The sequence below is a fragment of the Hyperoodon ampullatus genome (genome assembly GCF_949752795.1).
Source record: "Hyperoodon ampullatus genome assembly, chromosome: 14".
Classification (NCBI taxonomy): domain Eukaryota; kingdom Metazoa; phylum Chordata; class Mammalia; order Artiodactyla; family Ziphiidae; genus Hyperoodon; species Hyperoodon ampullatus.
In genome coordinates, this window is record NC_136927.1 from 7,165,742 (window position 1) to 7,189,837 (window position 24,096).

Sequence of the window (24,096 nt, forward strand, 5' to 3'; positions counted from 1 at the left end):
CCAGCCTTATCAAGCAAAAAGAAAAAGAAAAAATCAACTACCATAGGCAGAGCCCCATGTTTCCAATATGGTTTACCAATTTCTATGTATTTTTTTCCTAACTAAATCAAGCTGGTAGATACAACTTATGCATCCCCATATATAATTAGTCTAAAGCTATCGACTCACCTTTGCTTAGTAAAAACCAGCAAAGTCAGAGTAATTACTGTTCTATAAACATGTATGATCGTTCTTGCTTCTTTGCTCATACCACCCTCCAGCACCCGCCCCAACTTTAACAGCCTCTCTTCTATTCCCTCCTATTCAAATCTTTCACTGTGTCAATTTTCCTCACCTTCTCCATAAAGCCTTTCCTGAACAAATTAGCCCAAAATATGCTCGTCATTCTCCAAATCTCTAGGGGACTTATATGGTTGGTGCCACATTATATGCCATTTTGTCATTGTCATCTAATTCTTTCACAAGATCGGATGTCTTTTGTTCCAACTAGCATTTCTTTTGTCTAGCTTATGGTCAGGGACTAAGGGATACAAATTTTGGGGGGTATCCACTTCAGCATCTGATATGCTTATTAAAGAAATCTCACTAGATTGCCCTGAAGGACAGATGCTCTAAGGACAGACCCCCAAAACCATAGTCTTAGCCTCTGTAGAGCTTATATGACTGACATACATCCTCCTTTTTTAAAATCTATTTTCTCTTTTTGAACATTTAAAGAAAACTCCTTTCTTTTTCATTGGTCCCTTGTTTTAATTCCCAGCATCACTCATTAACTTGCCACAAATACTCTTCTTAGGTTGAGACGTGAGGCTCACCCATGGCTACCAGATGCTTAGTGGAGACATCTGAGTACTTCTGACCACCCTACACATAATATCCAGCTGTCTGGATTCTGTGTAAGCAAGGGAGATTTAGGTTTATATAAACAGAGGTTAAATGGCCATGATACAAATCAGAACGATGAAAGGATAGTTAGCACACCCAAACTGCTTTTAATATGAGTTGAATATCACTGACACTTTGCCAGAGTGTTTTCCCATGAAATTGCACTGGTTAGTGAGTGTTGACAGTAACAAGAACACTTTAATGCTGGATGCATATGAACATATAAATTGGATTGACCTCATTCTTGTTGACAGTTCAACATTCAATTACTTTGGGTACACTCCTGTAAAAGGAACGGGGACTGTGTGGGTCTGAATCCCACCATGACACCTCACAAGCCTGTAGATGATGGAAATTCTTTGAGTTCTGTCATTCTTTTGTTGTTGGGAATGGGGTTTTGCCAGTACTGGATGCTGTTATAAAAGGAATGTATGATACCTAGGGCCTAAAGAGTTGGCTGCCCACACTGTGCCAGGAACTCTGCTACATGCGAGAGATAAAATAGCAAGCACATCAGCATCCCTGCCCTTGTGGCTCTTAGTTGGATTCTAGTGGAGAGAAAGCATTTACTTCCCAATCGAATATAAAAGTGTAACTGTGATGAAGGGGCTAAGGCAGAAATGCAAGAGGAAACAGGAGTTCCCTCCTCCCTCAGTGAACAAACACTTCATCTTCATGAGCAGACAGTAATGCTCCTAGAGATGGCCCAACACTGGGACATTTTTGGATTAATGGAGAAACTGAAGCAACACAAACAAGCTGGAGCCACTGAGGCAATCACAGCTGCAACATGGCCAGCATCAGAAAGTGTCTGGACAGACACTGCAGAGCAAGGGGGCAGGTTCTAGTCCTGTGGTTTGGGGCCAATAGAGGAACAGCTGATCAGAAATGCTTACAGGGTCTGGTCTGGTTCCAGGAAGAAAACCATACAGGAATAGATTTGAGACTAGATGCATCCGCTGAGTTGTGAGTGGGTTGTACTCACAACTCCAGGAGTTAATACTACGTCAGGGCCTAGTTCAACGTACTTTGGTGAGTACAGTCAAGGAAAGGGCCAGAGGATGAGGAAATAAGCCAGAATTCAAGACAGGAATAGGGAAATATCAGGTTGTGTGGCCATGATTGAACTTGTACAGTCCATAAGAGACAAGCCTCCTCCACTTTTTGAGGTACTCATGGGTGAGGCAATTGATCAGTAAATGGGACGCAAATAATTCAACCCATGCAATGCACAGGGCATCTGCTGAAGAATGGCTCTGGATGCCAAATCCACAGGCTTCTGAGATGAGGAATTATTTTATACATTCTCTTTATGACTAGGTAATTCTGTCTCAGAGCACAATTAACCCCTAGCAAGATGGAAAGGATATTAACAGGAATGGAAGGGCAGAAAAGGAAATAACACCTACATCATTCTGAATGCTTTGTGTACGTTATGCGTTCTCAGCCTTTGAGCCCATGGGAGTCACTTGGGGACCATATTAAACCTACTGATCCCAGGCTCTACCCTTACCTACTGAATCAGGGTCTCTAGGAGGAGACCCTGTATATGTTAAACAACCTCTTCAAGAGATTTTCATCTGCATGAGATGTTTGGGAACCACTACATTATGTCCTTGAATCCTTGCGACCATTTACTGATGGAAATATCAGGCTGAGAGAAGTTAAACACCGTTTCCACAAGGGCCTCTGGGTGGCCCATATATTGTAGAAACACAAAATACATTGGTTTATTACATTTTAAAATGTAATACCCATTATTATGAATATTTTCCCATGTTATGAAAACATAATTTTTATGATTGTATAGTATTCCATTATAGGTATTTCAAATTCATTGAACCAATCTCCTGCTGGTGTAAAAGAAATAATTTTTTTTTAAAAAATCAGGAGTTTTCCTGATTCACGGACACTAGTCACTCAAACAGACCTCTTCTACCTGTTCCACATCCAGAGAAGCATTAATTTTTCCTACACAGTACAAAGACTTAGCTTCTGTCCTGCATGCACAGAAAGCCCACTTGGTGGTCTTAGACATAAAATTAATTAGAATTAGAGGGCATGGACTGTTAAGCAGCAACCAAGGGTCCCAGTAACAGTTACTTTCTGGTGATGTTTTTGGTGTTAAATCAGTGGCTCCCGAGCTTTGACGAACATTGGAATCAACTAGGATCTTTACAAATACTGATGCCTGGCTCCCACCCCTAAACACTCTGGTTTAGTTGGTATGTGAAAACCTGAGCGTCTGGAAGTTTCTCCAGGGTGCAACAAAGTTTGGGAGCCACTAGGTTAAGTGAAAATTACTGATAGAATAAGGTTGTGGGACTGCTTTGAGTAGCCCTTTGAGGAAACTTATGTGACTTCAGAGGGGCTGTTGGTCATCATGTGGTCATCAGTGGGGCCTGCACATGCCCTTCTCTGGAGCCACAGGCCAGGCCATTAAGAGCCAACCACAAGGATGCTCATAGGAACACTTACCAACTTTCCTCCCTAGGTTCCTCCTGCCTACTGCTGCCTGGTCCCTCTCACTCTCTGTAGCCTCCCACCTACTGTGTCTTTATCTGGAGTCTCTTTATTCCAATCCATGTCTACTTCCCTCTGTGCAGAGTGCCAACAAGACCACCCAATACCCAAACCATGCTAAAGTAGTCCAGCATCCTGGAACACTGGGCAATCGAACAGGTCTCCAAGTGTCCCATTTTTAAAGGATCTGTGGCTTCCTGGAAGAGACTGGGAAATCCACAGTGAGGTCCATGGTCAGAGATGGACACATTCCCAACTGTGCCCCACTAATAGCTATTTCCAATCTAGTACCTGTGGTCTCAGGGTACAGCATGCTAACTTTGGGGGATCTCCAAAGAGTTAGGTGACCAGGCTTTCTGCTGGCTCACAAGTGTGAATGAAATATCTGTCAGTCTTGAAAATATGCCCTCCTTCCCTTGAGATAGATCAATATTCTTAGATTTCCAGGAATTTGCTCTACTAGGATAACAGCATAAATGGCCACCAAGGAATTTAGTGATGCAGAAGTCCAACATCATAAAGGCAGGTGTTAGCCAAGATACCATTTGATTATGACCCAGGCCTTTGAGTATTCCCGTTTACTGGAATGGTGTAGGAAACTTGGTTTATGCTAACCGGGTGATGCTTAACCAGAGGCCTCCATCGGGATCACTGGGGGATATCCTGATGACCAGACATGCCTTGGTCCAACTCCCTAGAAGTAGTGGTAAAGTAGACATGAGGTGGAGCCCAAAAACTTGGATTTTTAAAGTATCCTCAGGTGACTTGAATGCAAAGATCACTGCAATGACTTGATGGCACTGACTAGCACTCTTTTCCCAGGAAAAATCATTGTATTGCCATTCAAACCAGTAATCCTATGGTGGAAATTCCAATCACAGAGGCAAATATAACAGGAAAGAGATTTCTGAGAAAGCAGGCCATCCAGTTTTTCTCAAGTCATCATGTGAGCATCCTCTTATGTCACTTAGTCACAACATAGCCTAGGCTGCCAGAGTCTAAGAATCTAGAGCTAGACAATTTAATAGAACTTCCTGCAATGATGGAAACATTTTCTTCTGTTCTGTCTAATATGGTAGCCACTAGCCACATGTGGTTACTGAGTGCTTGAAATGTGGTTGGTGAAAGTGATTAAACTTTCAGCTTTATGGGACGAAGTGAAAGAGTGGCATGGACATATATACACTACCAAATGTAAAATAGATAGCTAGTGGGAAGCAGCTGCATAACGCAGGGAGGTCAGCTCGGTGCTTTGTGACCACCTAGAGGGGTGGGATAGGGAGGGTGGGAAGGAGATGCAAGAGGGAAGAGAAATGGGGATATATGTATATGTATAGCTGATTCACTTTGTTATAAAGCAGACACTAACACACCATTGTAAAGCAATTATACTCCAATAAAGATGTTTTAAAAAAAATCTTTCAGGTTTAATTTTAATTTAAATGGCCATAGGCAGCTAGAGTCTACCGTACTGTACTGTGCAAAGACATAACCCATCTTAAGTAGAAAGCATGCAGAACTATAAGTAGACACTGGACAATAAGTAAGTCTTTCTATTAGACAATCTCCTTGCCCTATGGTTTCCCATAGGAAGCACTTCCTCCTTAAAGAAAGGACAAGAAACAAACTCCTTTTGTCGGTGACCCATCATTCATCCAGAAGAGAGAATATTGAGAAATGACCACCCATGAGCCCTATATGGCCCATAGATATATTTGGGTTGGTTTGCAGTATATTTTTTAAAGTTTTTAAATTAGTTTTCAGTATTTGAAAATTGGATTTAAAAAAGAATCTCAATGTCTGTTTTCTTCAGAAAAATTAGACAATGAGGCCATCTCGGCTAATCCTTCATGGCAGTGAGTATCTGGACCTACAGTAAAGGGATGCTTGAAGTTCAGTGAAGACACTGCTTGGCCTGCTTCCCTCACTCATGAGGCCTGCCTTGGTCCCTGGAAGGTCTGGGGCTTGAGAGACCTGGTCTAGACATCTTTCCCAGGCAGAAGCATCTAATCTCAGACACTGACAAGCCTGGCTATTATTTTACCTCTGCTGTCCTCACCTTGAATACTCAACAAAGACAGGATAGACCTCAATACAAATGCCTTCTATTCAAGGTAGAATCTCTTCACTGCTCTTCAAAAGCAAACATGCATGTGCACACATACAGAGGATTTCAAAAAGTTATTGTATCAGGATGAGTGTAAGCCAAGGCTGGTGGTTTCAGAGTATACAGAAGGCGCATTTTCTAGTGTGAGCGTGTTTCTTAACTGTGCTGTAGTTTCTAGATCTGTAAACTGTTGGGACCTAAAGAACCTGGAATAGGGCCTAGTGCATCATTAGTGCTCAGTACCTGTTAGCTACTATTATTCCAGTTATGGAAACCACCTCTCCACGGGGAAAGATGAAGTAAACCTTCTCCACAGTGTAATACAGACACACACATGGGCAGCTTTTCACTCTCCAATCAATTCTAAACCACAGCAGAAATCTGAGTTTGCTTGTATATGCGAAATGAACAGTCCCAAGAAACCAGTTATTAGCGACTCATCAAAATCTCCGTATTTCTCCGATGTGATAATGACCGCAGCACAGCCTGGGCTGAGTTCTGAGACACTGACACAAACTCCACACACAAAGGAAGACCACAGCCAAGTGTACCCAAACCAGCCCTTTGTCTGACTGAACTTGACTGCAACTTCAGAGTAAGAGGTAAAATTTCTAAAACTAAGATGATGAAAAACTCAGCTTTTCTTTGCAGATTTACTTTCGAAAAGTACATTGTGTTTGAACTCGACCCAAATTATTTGTCACCACTCATGTGATGAAACACTTGGCAACATCCTTCCCTCAGCAAAAATCTTTCTTTGCTCTGAATAAATTTAGCTTTTAATTCATATGAAGTTAGGCAGTTCTTTAAGAATCCTTCAAAGGGTGCTTAAGGCCAACCCAGAGATCACCATAGGTGACTGACTTTTATTATGGCTCTCACCCAAATGAATCGATGTTCGGGTGGTAAGAATGCCAGTCCTGTCAGTCATCTGCTCACCCATCTTCCCTAATTTACATCTCAACTATCCAAATTCCCCCTCCATCCATCAGGCAGTGAATGCCAGTTACCATTCACTTGGAGGTAATGCCAGTTACCTCCAAGTCTAGAACAATGTTCATTCCTGATGTTTTTTCCAACCTCATCCATTTTCTGGTATAAAGTGATAGTATCCTCATGTTGCTGGGCTCTTAGTCAAATTAAACAAGGCAAGAGAATACCATTCCCCACTGAGTACATCCTCAGCTTGTACTCACGAATCATTTCAATTCTAGCTTAAAGAATTATCTTCAACATGCTAATTAATACACATTAGATCATTTAAAATCTTCTATTGTATACATACATACCTACCTACTACACACATCTTTTAATGATAATAGCAATGTAACTAGTAACTCCAATCCTGATTTAGCACAACTAACTGTTGTTTTTTTTTTTAAGGTTGGTAATTTTATTTATTTATTTAGGCCGCACCACATGGCTTGCGGGATCTTAGTTCCCTGGCCAGGGATGGAACCTGCACCCACTGCTGTGGAAGCTCAGAGTCTTAACCACTGGACCGCCAGGGAAGTCCCAGCACAACTAACGTTTATATAGCACATCATGAGCACATTCACGTACTTTCTCTTACATACTGCTCCAAAGACACCTATGAGGCAGACAGGATCAAAAAGAGAAAAACATTTTTTTGAGCCTCAGTGTGATCCAGGCAGTGTGGTAGGGCTTCCTGTGTACTAAGTCTTTATCAGTGCCGGGACTAAGGTGAGGTGAGGGAGGCATCTGGGGTGCAGAGTTTAAGGAGGCACTCACGCTCATACAACTGCAGAGCTGGCACCTGAGAGCTGCCTCCTTACACTGTGTGTCCACGGCACTCCGCTGGCATCCCTCGAGTCCTGACTTCCATACTACTCTCATCCACCTTGTCAGTTACATATTGTCTTCCTCCCTTCAAAGATGGATGAACTAATACCCAGAGATCTTCAGCAACTTGCCAAAGGTCTCCAGTTAGTGACCCTTCTGACCCCATTCTGGTGTTCTTTTTCCCACTGAAAGGTCTCTGGCCCAAAGCCATGGCCAAAGAAACCACACTCATGAGCTGCCTAGGAATTCACTTGGCTCCCTCAACCATCACTTAAAATTCAGCATGGACTCACTCCAAAGACAATCTCCATTTAATCATTGTTATCACTATTTATATGATGAGAAGGCTATTTTTAGCTTTGTTAGTTTCTTAAAAATCCTGCAATTAGCATGTCTAATTATATCTAATATTGGGTTTTTATCATCAATAATTTTGGTTTGAGGATGTAAGGAGGTTGACGGACTACCCAAGAGGTGTCAGGAAGTGAAATCGTGTCATACTCTCATTTTCCTTTTTATACAACTTCAAATGTACTCTGTCCCCTAGCTTCAATGGCAGTTTATGGAAATCCACCAGAAAACCCTACCATGCCCATTACTTTAACATTCTCCAAAATAAAAAGTCGTCAAGTTAATACTTATCCAGCTCCAAAGTCACTGAAACACAAAAGTTTCAAGCTTAAAAACAACTTCATTGTAAAGGGCTATACAGTTTATTCCTTCCCAGCAGCTTTAAATCTACTCACAGCACTCCCAGGCAGAACTTATGGGAATACAATAAAATGCCAATTAACTACAGTCAACCAGTTCCTAATTCTCCATCTCCAGAATGTTTTTATTATTAATGGAAATACCTGCCATGCTCACTGAGAAACAGGAAAGCAGACTGAAAGGAAAACCACCTGCTCTTAACTGTAGTTACCATTGTTTGTGTAGAGTTACAATTTCTCACCTTGAGCTTCAAGTCCGTGGATCAAATTCAGCCCAGATCTGTGCTGGGGAAGCTGCTGACACAATTAGGGTGAGTCACCCAAGAGAAAACCCACAGCCAGAAAACATGTCTAATTATATATTTGTTCTTGCTGTCCCTTCCCTGTGGTTTAAACATCTATCTACTTGCTATTAAATGTATCTGATGAGGAACAGAAAAAAAAGGCTGGCTGAAGCTGGGGTTCCACATGATGAACTCTGGTGAGATCCATGTTTGGCCCGTGGCAAGTCTTTCAAACCCATCCCCAAGAACTAGCGGGAAGACCGGCATGAGGATGTTGTTAAGACCCAGGCCAGTGTATTCTGCTTGAGAAACTAAAAAGAAGGAACTCTGAGACTATCCATAAACCCTAACTTGCTTTTCCAAACACATGTGTTTAGTCTTTTTAAGGTATACAGGGCAGGAGGTATTTGCATGATCTCCAGTGGTGCCATAGAGAGATGTGGATGCCCTGGGCCCAATGGGACTTTTCAGTTCTTTTGAATCTGCTGATCTTTGCACAGTCTCAACTGTCATGGAAGCTGCAGGTCTTTGTTATTGGAGGGGAATCTTAACACTCCAGGGTCACCTTAAATCTTAACAACAGGGAAGATACTCATGTTTATTGCCCTGGCGTGCAGTGTCATGCTAGGTCTTGTTACTATTACCAGTCTGGGTACCAAACAAGACAAAAGGGGATGAGTCCCCTGTTCATGCAGTTATTGTTATATTAACTGTGGCTCATTGGCACTTTGGTACACTCCAGAAAGGGTCATTCCAATACGTTGCAAAAGGTCTCCAAGCCATGCCTACATCCTATGGATATGTCCCCCAAACTAAACATTTCACAAAATATAGAACTTTATTTACTCCCTACCCCATTTGGGGTTTACTCATAAAAGTTCTTTATACCATAAAATGTAATCTATGGTAACTGACAAATAGGTCATTCCTAGCCAACAAGATATTTAAAGAAATATTCACCTCGTAGAGTACTAATCATTCTATTAATACTACGGTAGGTTTTTTCCTGGTCTTACTTCATTTGCTGGAATTGATTGGCAATCAGCTATAGTTGTTTCCGATAACGGAACAACCGTGGAGACTGAACTCGTTTCTACTCTGAGTCCACACAGTCTTTAATCTCTGCCTCCAAGGACATCCCTCTCCAACCTAGTACCAGCCAGAAAAAGGACAGAAGATGATCAAGCTTCTCTGAGTATGGGATACTTAATCCTCCCAGCCCATTTTAACTTGTTTTCAAACCAAGTCACCTGGCATTTCACTCATTTGAGGAGTGAGTCTCCATTCCTTTCTCTTTCATAACTAGAGCTAAGGGTTAATTTCAATACAATGTTTATTTTCTTAACATTTTCCCTTAAATTGTGTTAACTGTATTTCTTAGCAAACTATACCTCATAAACTGCTTTCACATGAAATTGGTTTAAGGAAATTCTCATACTCATTCAAACAAGACAGCATATTTCAAGTGAGACTAACTTTCTATCTGCCTCAGTTTCCTTATTTATAAAAAACAGGGGAATAGTCCCCACACCCGGAAAGGGTGGTAGTGAACTTTCATACTTAGGACAATGTCTGGCACATAGTAAATAAAAAACGCGAAGTCATTCTATGTAAAGCACTTAAAATGTCAAGCCTGTGTCAGGTTCTTAATAAATGGTAGTTATTATATTATCATAATCAGTCACAAACTGGGAAGGAACAGAAGTGAGCCTTTCCCGTGTAAAGTGACTAGAACATGGGGCGGGGGTGTCTTTCTTCCCTTCCCTCTCTTCTGGTCAACTTTCCTTCTCTCCTTTTGGGTTTCAAATCAAACCGGCTGGAGATTGAGGAAAGAGCAAAAGGATGGGAGCCCATAACATTTAGGTCTAGAAAGAAGAATTATTGGAAAATAATTTGGCCTCTGCTTAAGAGTTTGCAATTGCCAACCCAGAGCCAAAGCAATTGATGGTATTTTCCCAGTGGTTGGTATTAATTAGCACTCTGCTGTCGTCAATTGGCTCCGCCGTCATGGGGATAAATCATTCACAAGCTATTTTGGACGCTCGTCCTGTTGCCACCACCTTGGCATCAATCTTCTCATTAGCTTTGTCATTACAGATCTCAGCTGTTCCTCACCTTTTCAGGAACTCTGCATGAATTTGACCTCGAGAAGTATTTAGTCACTATCATCTCAGCTATTAAATGTCAGATTCAGACATTGCAAACTGTGTGTCAAGACACTGCATTCTGGCAGTAATGAACCCATTATCTTTTTTCCCCCTCATAAAGCATGCTCTCTGGGCCCCCAAAATGGTGTGATACAAGTTCTCCCAGGAGTCTCGTTTGACTGTAGGTGCCTTTGAAAAGAATGTCGCTGGCTGTATTAATTTCCAGACTTTCGGTAGTTTGTACCTGGCACATTATGCAAATAATGACTGCTCCTCTTTACTGGGTGAACCAGGCAGCAGGGTTAGGCAACAAGATATAGCTAAGCAACCTGTGCCTTTAGCACTTTTAGCACATAGTCTGTCAATGAATTCTACAAATTGTATTTTTGGCTCTTCAAAAAAAGTCACGCTTATCCCTGCTTATGAGTCCCAGGAGGGTGGGGAGGCCAACGGACACTGCCTACATCTCTGTCAGTTTGTTTCCAATAAACTCTCGTCCATTCAGGCTGTTTGTCAGCTCTGCACCTGCGTGGTAGTGGCCTAAGGCATGAGCCTGTTGGGTGCCTTCAAAGAGAAAGCCAGTGAGGCTGCGGGGCAGCCAGCAAGGGAAAAAGAGTACAGGTAAGACCACAGAGACTTTTCCTTGGTGTCATGGAGCCATTTGGCAGTTGACTGGAGCCTATAGATCCTTCTTAGAATATAGATTTTAAATAAATAAGAATATAAAAGATTACAAAGGAAACAATTTTATGGAGATAACAACACCCTAGAAATAGTGTGTGCTATGGCCAAATGTGTTTCTCCATTAACACATTTAAGCAAGATGTAGTGATGATTTGAAGTCACAAGGAGCGTAAATAGTGGTTTGAGATCTCCACAACTGTAATGTGATAGGAAATCTGATTTCTATTGATGACAAAGTCATAGGACATGCTGAATCCACTGTGGTTTGTGGTTACGGTCAAGAAGGAAGGAAGTGCTAAGTTACAGTTAGAAGTTAATAAAAATCATTGTATTTTTTTCCCGAAGTTCACGAACTCCCTGAGACCTCTTAAGGGTCTGTGGACCAAGGGCATGTGGCAAGGGAGGCATTTGGATTTTACTCCCAGGGGAATGGAAGCCCTGGGAGGAACGTGCAGGCTCCAACCTCTCGTCCATTTAAGTCAGGAAGCCCCAGAATCTTCCTTGACTCTTCTCTGCCCAGCGCCCTTCAATGCTCTGGGCACCATCTGCCCCTGGCACTCACCTCATTATCATGTGACAACTGTCTGTGTGGTCTCTTCCATCAGATGGTAAGGACAACAGCTATGTATCAGCCATCTTTGTACAAATAGTGCACCCAGCATGGAACATACCAGCTATTGAGTATTTGCTAAATAAATTAATGAAGACTAGGCTGCTTTTGAAAGAATTACACATGAATCTATACTGCCAATGCTTTTCTGAAGAACATATTTTCCTTTCTGAAAGGGGTTATATGGAAATACACAACGTTTTAAAAATAATATCAGACTTCAAAACTAGGAATGGAAATACTGACATCAGGTAGATTTTTAAAAAATAATTTAGGGCTTCCCTGGTGGCGCAGTGGTTGAGAGTCCGCCTGCCGATGCAGGGGAAACGGGTTCGTGCCCCGGTCTGGGAAGATCCCACATGCCGCGGAGCGGCTGGGCCCGTGAGCCATGGCCGCTGGGCCTGTGCGTCCGGAGCCTGTGCTCCGCAACGGGAGAGGCCACAACAGTGAGAGGCCCACATACCACAAAAAAAAAAAAAAAAAAAAAAAATAATTTAAAAGTAGATTGATTGAAAAAAAGATAATGTGGTTGCCTCAAGACCAAGGTGCCCTGGTGCTTAAAATCATAGGAGCCTCTGCAGGGCAACAGAAGGCCAGGTAGACAAAGGAGTTAACTGCTGTGCTCACCAGCTACAGCTCAACAGGTCAAGGGCTCAGGAAAGAGGATGAGCTTCCAGGTATACTGAATTTCTCCAGCTTGTTCCTTGAATAACTTCCCATTTTTAGACAATAGCCCAAAGCTGTCTAATCCCAATGCACTGCCAGCCATCCTTGGATGGGCCACATCTGGGGCCTGGCTGGGGCTGTGCACAGGAGAGCTGGTTTCCAGCTTACCTGGGGGTAGTCATAGGGATCAAGACTAGACTCTTAATTTGGAATATACCTGAAAGAGAGATAAAAACCTACTGAGCATGCTCACCATCTGACATGGAAAAAAGGTCTGTATGAGACAGATGTGCCAGGTTCACGCACACTCAGCTCTGTCATCGTAAGAGACAATGTAAAATAGTCATTCAGTCAATGTGTGTTTATCAAGGCTTTCTATTTGCCAGGCTCCCTGGATTCAACACACACACACACACACAAGGCTCATCTGTGAAATTACACCTTGAGTCCCTGTCCTCAAGTCAGTGGGAAAGCTAACAGGTAAATCCAGTTACAGTCAAAGTTGTGATACTCATAAGTTTTCCTAAGGTTTCATGGGGGAGTGAGGGAAAAACTTCCCCAAAGGTGCAGTATCTGAGCAGACATGACAGGAGTAAGTAAAGGAATCTGTCATCTCAAGAAGCATGTGCTCTAAATAAAGACAGGGGGAATCTCTCAGAAATTGGAGCCACTGTCAAGGCCTATCTACCCTCAGGGAGATTTAAAAATTTCCTGAGCTTGCATGCAGCTCAATATCAAAAAAAACAAATAAAAGATGGCCAAACTGACGACCTGCTCTCTTTGTTTCAGAAAAATATTAACAAGCAATTCTACATAAATCATATAAGCAACAGTGTGGTAGGTGCCATGGCAGAAGAAATCCAAATTAGACTGTAGATTTGTAAGCATTCAAAAGAGATCTCTGAAATAGTAATCTACTATCATCATCAAGAAACAAAATGACGCTTTCGATGATTGTGGTTATGAACTTGGAATCCTGAGTTAGAATTCCAACTCTGCTGTTTATTAGCTGTGTGGTCTTTGAAATTTTACTTAGTATTTCCAAATCTCAGTTTTCTCACCCGTAAAATAGAAGGATTACAATGACGACCACATAGGTTTGCTGTGTTAATTAAATGAGATTGCCCAAGTACGGTGCTTACACAAAGGACTCAATTACTCAACATGTGTGACATTAAATATATATATGAAAAAAAATATATAGTTAGTGAAGAATCAAGCTCAAGTTGATTTGTTTTTGAAATCCACTTATCCTTAGCTATCATTGGTAGACTTATTCGTAATGGAGTAGGATGGCATGTTACTTCTGAGCCTCAAAAGTAGATCTGTTGAACTCAACATAGAAGTAGACAGCTTTGGGCTATTGTCTAAAAATGGGAAGTTATTCAAGGAACAAAATGCAGTATGAAATACTGTTAGACTAAATCAATCAATCTCTGTTACACACACACACACACGCAAATAACTTGAGTGCACACTGAGGACATTTCACGCTTCACTTAGGTCAAGGCTCCGTGTTACTAGGTAAACCAACTGCTCTAAAGAGTTTCACAGGTAACTGGTAAAGGGGACAATGTAAATCCCATTCCTGCTGCAACCACCTCATGGAATTTTTTTTAATTACGCATTTAGTAAATCTACTAATGCATTCCAGAGTATCCATTTATCCCCACCAAGGAAAATCATTATTCAACTGTACTTAGAAGCAAGGGATGAATTTTCTTCTTTCTTTGCCTCCTGAACAGAACATGACTGTTTGGGGGGGTTCACTCGATGCTGGCAAATGGCCATTTCCTGCCTCTAGACAGAAAGGCTTAAAAGAACTTATAAAAAACAGTCGAAATCCTCTGCAGACATCCAATAACTTATAAGGAAAAGAATATTTTGATGAGTTAGTGCAAATGAATCAGGAACATATGGATCCTATTTCCCTGGAGTTTAAATTTGTAAAGAGAAAAACTTCTTAGAAAAATGAACTTTGTAGATGTCACTGAACCCGGGGGAAAACATATGAGATGATTACTCAACTTAATACATTCCTAAGTTGCCCTGTGCTTAACTGAAGCACACCCAGGTCATTTGTAGCTCAATTTGGTCTGTCAAACACACAGCCCATCATGCTCTAATTGTTTTCAGAGCAGAATTCTGGGCAGAAGATATTAAGATGGTTAGTATTTTCAGCAATGAATTTTAGTACAATGGTTTATTTTGTAATTCCTTAAAGAGAGTTAATTTTGTCAGTGGCAGGAGATTCTGGAAACACTGTGGGTGACACATATCTGCACGTCCAGGGGCCAATCCACATGTGGGTGGTGTAAACAGGCTCCCGTGAGGGACAACACTGTACCAATCAGAAAATCTTCTCTTGTAACCCTGCTAAATGGTAGCCTCATGCCCAAGGAGAACTAATTTGCTTCATGTGACTGAGCACTTTATTCTCAAATGGTTTTTCAGGAACCAATATAATTATACAAGATCCAAGAGACAGACCTGCCATCTGAATATAATAGTTACTCAAATAATGATTCGGTTCTATACATTGATGACTTTTACTAACTTATTAAATATATCTCATGCATGGAGCCATACGAGCACATATCCAGACACCATGATTATTATAAACAAGATTTTGGAAATATATTAAAATGCTTTCTAAAAGAGAGAAAAAGGCCCCTACTATGTGTAGGGTGCCACAGAAAGCTGGCTAGCAAATCTCATGAATATTTAATGTGAGTCGCAGTTACATGTTATATGTAGACATGATCAATATTGTTTATTTGTCAACCCATGTCAAAGGGGATTATAGGATGGGAAAAACAAGTGCTCATCAGTGAAAAGGCTATGGTGGCCACTCTGGTACCTTCTAGACAATACAGCCCCACCAAGGCTCCTAATCCCTTGTTAGAAGGTCAGTTGCATGCTGGTTTAGAGGGAGACTTACTCTCAGTTCTCAGCAGACCCTTTCCCACATTGAGGAGAATAAATATGAGCTTGCACCCTAGTATTTCTAGCTGGAAAAGATCTTTGAGAGTAACTGGTCTAACCATTCTCAACCACTAGCTGGAGAAATGTTTTAAAATATAGGCTGCTATCCTCCCAGATACGGCAATGCAGTAGATTTAGACTATGGTGCTGGTATTTGATTTAATCATTCTCTTAGGTAATTTTCACCTTATTTTACAGATGAAGAACAGTCCTAGAGTGGTTATAGCATCTCCTGCAATCTCCTTATTCCCAGGTCAGTGTCTTACCGACAAGCTCGGCAATGCCTGGGTCATTAGGCAATCTCTTCAGTGTATAACCAGGCAGGAAAAACAGCCCAGACTAAGGGAAGATCTACTGGCTAGAAACAGCCAACAATTATGTTGAAAAATAAATGCAGTTGAGTTATCCTTATGCCTTGTTCAGGCTGTAAAGTCAGCACATAAAGTGAAAAATTCACACGGGCAAAATTATTCTTTAAACTTCTTTAGGAAGGCCCTATGTTAGAAACTGACACATCTCTCAATATGTTCAACAAAGCCCGTTTTTCCTCCAGATTTAGGAGAGATTGCTGGAGCTTTTAAAGTCCCCATTGAGCAAGAGATGAAGTTTCTGGCTAATATTTAGGAGCAATGTCAGAGAAGCAACAGCAACAAAAAGTCTTCATGTACTCTCATTACACTGATGCAGAAAGAAGCTAAGAAATATAGGAGAATCTGGACCAATTGGAAGAACAATGAATTCATATTTCTTATCTCATGCCAAGGTTTACTGTAAAAATGAAAATAAAATCGCATCATTTAAAATCTCTCTTCTTGTCTTTTTTTTTTTTTTTTTTTAAGAGAGTGCACATAGGCAGCACCTCCTCACCATAGGACATCACTTGCCCTGGTGCCCAGCAGGTTACATGCCAGGTGGTTGCAACCCTTGCTGCAGAACCAAGTCTAAGATCAGTAGGTCAGGATCAACCTTCCTTGCCTAAGGTCTTCAAACTCAGGATTACAGATGTGAGCACTTCATTCTGACCAGCCTTTAGCAACTTGGATTCGCCACAAGTTCAGGAAATCATAAATCCTCCAATATCCTTCTACTCCCTGCTTCACGCAAATTAACAGTCTCCTCACTAAAAGGTGGAGGCTCCCTGGTGTAGACTGAAGACACTACAGTTTTCTTCTCTACCCTCAAGTTTCCATGTGATGGGACTTCTAAGGAGTCCACGAATAGAAATAAGGAGAACTTGATCTGATTGAGAGGGGACATGTTAGCAAGTCTATCGCTAGGCTCACAATCTACCTCCTCCAATTTAGCTTTTGTCCATGATTAAACTGATTTGTATGTCCATAGGTCCACTCTCATTAAGTTTTTTCTAGTATGTTTTTTTTGATGAGGAGCGAAGAGATTGGAGAAATGATGTCTTTGCCAGACCTATTCACGTTTCTTACCGTATTGAATAGCAGTGTCACCATCAAAGGAGGTACAGTTTCCACAGAGGCCACCCCTATGTCCAAATGTGTTAGGAGAAGCAATGAGATGGCTACACATCTGGCCACAGCTTCCACCTAAAGCAGAGATCTGGCTAAGATTGCCTCTCACAGGCAAATCATTTAACCCCACCAGAATGAGAAAGTATCTTTCTTGTTCTTTCCTGAGTTGGGCCAGATGACAGTGGCAGGATTGCTGATTTTCCATTCAATCAGGGCAGCACATGAGTCCTATTCAATTCAAGTGGAGAGCAAGGCAAAGGGTTGCTTTTCCCCCCTGCCCAGCAAGAAGGAAGGCACATGCTTTCAGCTTACAAAAATGGCTGTAGAATGTCCTTCAGCAGGACCTCTCAGTGTCATTTTTATCCCTGTGTCAGATGTAGATCCAACCACATGCTCAGAAGTGTATTTTCTATTTATAAAAATGTCACAACATTTGGATAATCAGATTTAATTTCATAAGGAGTTTTAAATGTTGTCTACTTTGAAACCACCATATAATCCAGATCATTTACAGAAAAGCAACATGGCAGCCTCTTCTCCTACACTAAGTGGGTCAAGGTTGTTGATACCGACTCTAAAGATACACCCATCTGGAAGTTAAGGATCATCTTAAAGGCATCCGACAGCAAATGTAAATGATGCTTGATCTTTGGGGCATCGCCTGGAGAATCAGAGAGGACAAAGCTTTCTGTTGGTCTGACTGTGCCATGATGACCTGGGCAAAGACATGACTGCGGCTAAATCAGTGGGACTGCTCCAGAAGACAACACCAGTGGTGATGGTTCTGGAGCTGGAAGAAACATGGCCCACATTCTCCATTTTACAGATGAGGAGTGCCAAGAGATGGACTTAACTGTCCACCGTTATCAAGAGAGTAGATTAATCTGACTAGAACCCAAATTTTCTGACTTTTAATTCAATGTTCTAATTTTTATACCAACCTCCCTCTTTGGGATACTAATAGCCAGTAGTGAACTGCACCCTACCTCCTCCCACCCAACTTCCAGTAGCCATAAGTCTCATTTTGGCTCCGTGAAAGAGGTGAGGAGCTACAATTACATGGTGGCCTCCTTGATACAATCCTGCAGACTTGGAAGTTGTCCTATAGTCTCTGGACCTCCAACTCATATTTTGCAAAGAGACCCATCTTCTTTCAAAAACACAAATCCCAATTCTAGAAACATTCTGCTCATGTCATCTGAGCAAACCTCTTCCTCCATTTTTAAGGACTGTTCACTTAAATATTAATTGTAGAGAATCTCTACTTCACCTGTCTCATGCTACTTATTCTTGGTTTCTACCCAGTACTGGCTTCCATTAAAACTCACGTTTCTTTACCACAAGGTTACAATACAGAGGAAGACGCAGCCATCAGAAAATAAACAAGCTTATGATTTGCCCCCTGCATGAAAGTAAGTAGTGAAAGCCTGCATTTTTAAAAGAGCTCTTACTCACTTTGCTATTGAGAACAGTGACCCTAAATATTTTTTTCCCAACCCAACATGTTTGAAAGACCTGGAGCAATTCCATTGAAAGCAATGGTTCCACATAAGAGGAGTTCTGTGAAAGGGGTAGAATAAACTACTTAAAACATGCAGCTTGGGGGAACAAACTTCCAAATTACTCTCAACCTTTCCTTTTCTCTAGTTCAGAATTATTAGCTTGAGATATTAATACTACGAATAGGAGGTTATTCTGTTTTGCTAAAAGAACCAACACTTTGCCTCAGTTGTGATTCTTCACTCAAGCCAGCAAAATGGGCTTGTTGACTCTGCAAACTCCCCAATAATCAGTGACACCTTCAGCAAAATATCCTCCTAAAGTAGATATCCCCGCCCCCCAAAAAATGATGGCAGGGAACATGACCACTGGCAGCTCCTATGGCCCGGCTCCACCACCAAAGTGGGCTCTCATTTTCCCTTCCCAACTCCAGTTTGCAAAAAAAGTCCCCGGAGAAGACTCTCATCAGCTGATTTTGGGTCCCATGCTCACAGATGTAGAATACTTTGAGTGACTGAGTTTGGTTATTTTGAAATAATTGCCACTGGGCACAGAAGCAGGGTTATAGTAGAACACCAAGGTACCCAACTAGTTGACCTTAGGAATTGCCTTTCCCTTGAACCTTAACTGCCACATCTATAAAATTAAAGATAAACACACCTACCTTGAAGAAAGTTTTGGGAAGATGTTATAGAAATATGAATAGTATGTGTCCCAAACACAAGTCATGGGACACATCAGAGCTGGAAAACACTGGTTTCCCTTCTTTAGTTACTTCACATCCCTACTTTACATCTCCTAGAACTCTTCCTAGAAACCCCAGACTCAGTGGCGGTGTATATGTGTATGAGTTACCCTATTTAAATATAATCCTATTTTAATATAATCCCCGCTACCCAAGACAGAGTATATTTTTCAGGTTCCCTCTACACTCCAGTCTATTTATCTAAAAGTAATGCGGGCATAATGGACACTGCACTGGGTTAAGGATGGCTGGCAGAGGAGGACGTGCTATTTATATGTCAGCACAGAAATCAACCCCTAAACTACCTGGGACTGTAGGTTGATGTCACTAGAGCACCCTGGGGCCTTGATTATAGAGACGTCCCCTGCTAAGAGAAAAAGGATCATTAGACTTTAAAAGAGTTGTCCATGTAGAGTTAGATTACGGAAAAGGGTGCTTGGGCATCCTTACCTCAATGCCTGGAAGTGTCTGAGTAAAGCCCTCCCTACCCTAGGCACACTGGCTAACTGGCAGGGGACTCACTAACTATAGCAGCACAATTTATATGATTCCATCTCTTGTGATTCTTACTGATGGGAACAGGATTATGAAACCCGGAAACAACAGCAAGAGGCTCTAATTTCTGGCTGCAAAACTCACGTGTGCCTGTTGGGAATAGATGCTAAAGCAGCATGGGGATGGAGAGGCAAGTGGATTTGCCCACTGGCAAGCTCTCAGGTGGGCAGTCTATGGTGACACCTGGCGCTTGAACACTGTCTCCCACCAAGCAAGGCAGAAGCTACCTTGGGTAGCTTTTGTTGGCTTTTATTCTGACAATGGGTATTTAGAATCACAAGATGAAGAGCCAAAACTCACATCTGACCACCAATGTAACTGTCACAAACCTCAACAAAGACAGCCTGAGAACGGAAAAGTATTATGTGTATGAGTGAGTGAGTCGGTGAGTGAATGCGTGTGTGTGTGTGAAAGAGGGGGAAAGAGGGGAGGGAGAGAAGAAAGAAGATGGAGGGAGAGAGAAAACAAACTGTTTGCAAGCCATGAGGTTTCTTGAAGAGCAAAAGGAACACGGCACACGTGCAAAGTCTGGGAATACTTTTCTTCCGTTATGTCACAGGCAATAAGCATCATGGGTTCCACCTGAAGACCAGCCTTGGGCTTAGTCAAAGGATACATTTTTACAGCAGCATATTAGGATGATGGGTATTAGTACCATAACCACATTCCTGCACAGAATGTGAAGATTTTAAGATGGAATTTGTTTTTCTATACACACATATCTTAAACTTAAATTGTTCCAGAAACTAAGGCCAGCACAGATATTCAAACGATGCTTCCAGACATAAGAAGACACCCCCTCAAGGAGAACACGGGGCACCTCATCTGCGCCTTCCAGATTTCTGAATGTTAACCACACCACTGTCTTCTGCAGAATTGAAGGATGGTGCTTGTTTTGCATTTCTGTAAACAATCGTCCACAGGAATTGAAACTTGGTGTGAAGTATATAATTTTCCCATCAGAAATGTAAGCATCATTTCATGTTTCATTTAAGCCCCCCGGTTAAGAACCACACAGATCCTAAGGTGTTCTGTGTCAGTGACATAAGGCAGGCCTCACACTGTTTTTTGGGGGGTTTTTGGTGATCCATAATATGATTCTGAAATAAAAGTGACACACAATTTTTAACTCTGCATATGTTCAAAAACCTCTGCCAAGAAGGGGAATAAAATAGTCTTGGCACCAGAAGCTAAAGTGCAACGGTTCCTCTGTGATCTGTGGTGAGGAAGCAAGTGGCTGTGACCCTGATCTTGTCAAGTTAGCACGAGAACAGCGGATGAAACTTTTAGGAGCCTGACTGTGCCTGTCTTCAGTGAATTCCCAATTCTGGGTTCTGAGGGAGAAGAATGTGTTCACCCTTTTTGATACTTTGCAGATTGTGTGTCTGAATGTTGGAAGGCAGGGGAGGATGACAGTGAAGCCAGAAACCAGTTTCTTAACTTCTAAAGAACACCAACGATGAGCCCCAAACTAGCTCTGTTCTCTGGCTGCCGTCAGTTGACCTTGGGGCCTAGACCACACTGGGTAATAAAGTCTGGGACCTGGGCTCACAACAAGGTGCAGAGCTGGGCGTCTGTCGCGGTGCCACACTGCCACATACACACAGCATCTCAGGATGGCCTGCCACATCTGTAGGCACACTACCCAAAGTGACAAACAGCAATACCACAAGGGTCGTGTTTCCCTTGGAAGGCACAGAGTAAACAATTTAAATGACAAGTAGATGATATTTAACATTTTTAACAACAATCTGTTCATGCTAAAAGCACAGTTAAAAAGTATTCTATGCTAGGCAAAGGTCCAAAATCTGCATGCAATGAGAAAAAACTTCCACCTTCCTCCTACACAGAAGAAAACGGATTTTGGCTTTGAAAATGCAGAGCTGGGGGTCCTCCGTGCCAGTGATCCCCAAGTCAAGCCAGGTGCCTACAGAGGGCCTTCAAAGATCAACCAGAGGCTCCTCCATTTAACTGTTCCCACCCCAGAACAGGGGGTCGGCTTGGGGAGGAGGGGTCTGTGGGCAGGAGAGGGGAGATTAGGGAATTCCCATGAAGTAAATGAATGGGAAGGTTTCTGGAAAATGACATCCTCAAAGATCTGCAGAGATGCAGCTGGGGCCTGGTCTCAGGTGAACCATAACCTCTCCTCTGAACCACGGCTGCCCACAGCCACAGCCTTAATTAGAGCTCCCAGAATGCCATGCTTCTGCCCAGCTGTCGGCTGCTTTATCACTGGCAAAGGTGCGGGGGTTCCAGGTTTGTGTCACACTATAACTGAGGCCTGATTAGTACAATACCTTAGGGTTTCCAGGTTTCAAAGTGCCCGGGAAACCTACTGATCTTCCGGCTTGGAATCTTCATCTTAGATGCCATACCCCCTAAGGTGACTTCCTGGAAGCCTTAACTGCAAGCGCTCTGAGCTGTGGGATGGTTGCCCCCTTGGGGTATTTGAAATCACTGAACGTGACCTCCATAATGGGCAAACAACTCCCAGTATCAAGCTATTTGTGGCTTTTAAAAATGAAAGACATTCTATTCTTCTGCTATCTATGGAAAAACTTATAAATACATACATTGCTCCATAGACTGATAGCCAGGTGGCATGTGAGTCCCTAGGGTGGATCAACAGAACGGGCACTGTAGAAACACCTCTTAGGCTAACTTCCTGATAGGAAAGGGGTGCCTCAGGACTGTGGAGTGAAGAAATCACTATTTCACAAGGAACGGTGTTTTTAGACAGCATGACAAATGAGGAATGCATGAAACTGCAGACGATAACGCAGAGCATCCACCCGGAAGTAGGAGTCAGTGCCCCATTTCCGCTGCTCGTTTCCGTAATGACCCCTTGTTTTGCTCACTTGTCTCTTTAGTAAAGTTTCTGCTTGAGAAAACTGGGAGCTTTAGGAAACGTTATCATGCCACATGCTGTCAATTTTTTTTTTAAATAGCCAACTCTGATATTCTTTTCTCCTGATTTTCTGAACTCACACGTTCTTCATTCTTAGTTGCAATGGCAATAACTAAGTTGTGTTTCTCAATCCAAATTATCTAGATTTTCTACAATGAAACGAAGACATGAGCAAGAAAAGAATACGAAAGCAAAAGAAAGGACTCAAAGACAGAATAGGCTAGTAAGGAGATCAGAGTAAAAAAAACATTAAGTAGGAAACACTAAGCTAACAAACATCTAGGAAAAATAACTTTCTGAATAGTTCAGAGACAGTCTATCAATCAAATTTGTCAATGAGCTGTAAATGTGAGCAACACATTTGCTCTTCATCATCAACTCCTTGACTTTTTGTGTAGTTATGTGTACTCCCATCACATGACAAGATGGCACATGGGAACTTCCAACAGTGGGAAATATCCTCGGATTATTTTTTTAGTGGAAATGATAAATTTATACCAATATACCAGCTCACTTGTTAGTTTTTAACTTTGAAACACTACATTTTTGCCAAGCAGATGGTCCAGGAGCCTTTAGTATGACCGAGAGATATATTGAAGATTACCCGTTTTCAAAGGGACTGAACATCTCTCCCTGGCCTCAGGGGCATTCCAAGGAGAGGCAGGTCAGACTCTTGGCTCTGAGACTCCAAAGTCTTGAGCTTGTCATTTAACCTTTTGATTCTAGATGAGGATAATGATAGCAATATCTATCCTAGACTTTCTGTAAGATTGTTGTGAAAATAAAATAATACATGTCAAAGAAATGTTTCATAAACTGGCTATTTTAGTTATTTTTTTCTGCATCTTAGAGGTTACTAAAGTTATTCTCTAAATTGAAGTTGTCATATGTATACCTTTTAAAGTAAGAGGAAAAGAAACAGCAAGCACCAAAGTATGTTTAGCCGTGTGGTCTTTACTTCTACTTGAAATTAACAATGTTCGTGTCTCTTTTAAAAATGTTGAAATTACAGTAATTAGCAAAAATGATGCTGCTGTTTCTTTAAACACACAAGAGCACCAAGAGCTCTCTCTCATTAGGAAACTCCCATAGTCTCTTTCCATATCCAAACATTTCCAAATAATCCAGTGAAAACCGAGGAGAAAGCTATATCCATGGGCCATCATAAATGGAACAAAATTCTTTACAGCACTCATGTGAGTATATGAGGAGAAAACCAAAATTGGAAGAAAAATGCACAACATTGTGTGTTGTGTGAAACCTATTTGCTGTAATAACATGTTAATTGCTAAACCTCTGAAATTTAAGCCTCCATAGCATCTCTACTTATTGAATTGCCTTGTTTACTTAAGTCTCCTGTTCATCACTACATATATCCCAAAGCTCTTATTAAATAAGCAGAATCGGAGGCATGATGAACAATTTGATGGAAGACTTTGGTTTCATAAAAATCCTGATCATGACGATTTAGCTATCAATTATCCAATAGCACACTCAGAAGTC

The 24,096-nt window shown here is 41.7% G+C and overlaps 1 protein-coding gene across 3 annotated transcripts in view; it reads right to left on the reverse strand.

Moving 5' to 3' along the window:
• Positions 1-24,096, reverse strand: part of MACROD2 (mono-ADP ribosylhydrolase 2) — a 1,985,837-nt gene that overhangs the window by 510,496 nt on the left and 1,451,245 nt on the right. The window lies entirely within an intron of this gene.